Here is a 1,161-nt window from a genome sequence, read left to right as displayed (position 1 = left end):
CCAACAAACTCTTTCTCTCCACGCGGCAGATCGAGACGTTCACGTGGCAGAACGCGCCATGCGACAATGACGCATGTTCCTATACGCGTACACATGTACCAGGAAGTACACATGTACTCTATACGCGTACATGCAGGGACAAACCGTACATGTACTGCAGTGTGCACGATGTTGCCATATTTGTCTGGTCCATCACGACCGTATACACACACATCGTACGTACACGCGCTCAGAGCAAGTGGGAACCGAGTGAACATATATGATGCACCTGTTGCTCGTAAAAATACGAGAAGAATGCTCATCGTAATTTCTTGACGCTTGCTGCTGCTGCTGACAGCAAAGATGCATGGTGTGCCCGCCAAGCGAAGAATATATACAATGGCTCTAGACGACAAACTAAATTTGATGAGTGCATGCATCACGTGACCCGTGTGAGCGAGGTGAATTATTAAATGTTCATGTACTTACGGAACTTCGACTGACTAACTGATCAAGCATGACGTACGCTACAATCGTTCACGTTTAGTGAATTTTCCACATGGGCTCACCTGGGGTGCATGCATAGTCCAACTTCAAACACCACTCACTCGATCGGTGGAGGATGGATCGACGCAGCTGGCAACCACTCCTATCCCCGTCCCTATAAATCTAGAGGGCATGCCTGCAATTCATCTCATCTCACCCAAAGACGTAGCAGCAGCAGCAACTTGTTCATCTCATATCACCCAGGCCAAAGACATAGTCGTTCTGTAACACGACACACTTAATTAAGCAACCGATGGCTGCTGCGCATGTCTCCTTCCCCTTCTCAGTTCAGCCACTGCACCATTCGGCTTCACCGCTGGCCGGAAATGGTGGCCGGAGCGGACGCAACCGTGCCTTCTTCCGCCCATCAACGGTGATATGTCCCGGGCGGGAGCCTGCGTCACATGTGCTGTCCGATGATTTTGACTTCGAGGTATATATAGTTATCACCCGTATATGCAATTAGCATGCGTGTTTATGTCCTTTTTCTAATTATTACACAAGGGATCGAGTTCAAACCTATCAGAGCTATAATATTGAGCCTGGCACAAGCCTGTCGTCATAAACGTCACCTTCCACCAAAAGGAAAGAAACGACTTGGTCCCTTCTGTAACCAGATTATCCCAGTAATTTTTG

At 48.3% G+C, this 1,161-nt stretch overlaps 1 protein-coding gene across 1 annotated transcript in view; it reads left to right on the top strand.

Annotated features, from left to right (window-relative positions):
* LOC119315592 (S-(+)-linalool synthase, chloroplastic-like) overlaps positions 1-1,161 on the top strand; it is a 7,141-nt gene that overhangs the window by 3,052 nt on the left and 2,928 nt on the right. The gene's annotated exons all lie outside the window — the stretch shown is intronic.

Source organism: Triticum dicoccoides, chromosome 6A (genome assembly GCF_002162155.2).
Source record: "Triticum dicoccoides isolate Atlit2015 ecotype Zavitan chromosome 6A, WEW_v2.0, whole genome shotgun sequence".
In the NCBI taxonomy this organism is placed as follows: Eukaryota; Viridiplantae; Streptophyta; class Magnoliopsida; order Poales; family Poaceae; genus Triticum; species Triticum dicoccoides.
The sequence above is the reverse complement of the archived record's forward strand: the minus strand, read 5'-3'. Positions and strand labels throughout refer to the sequence as shown.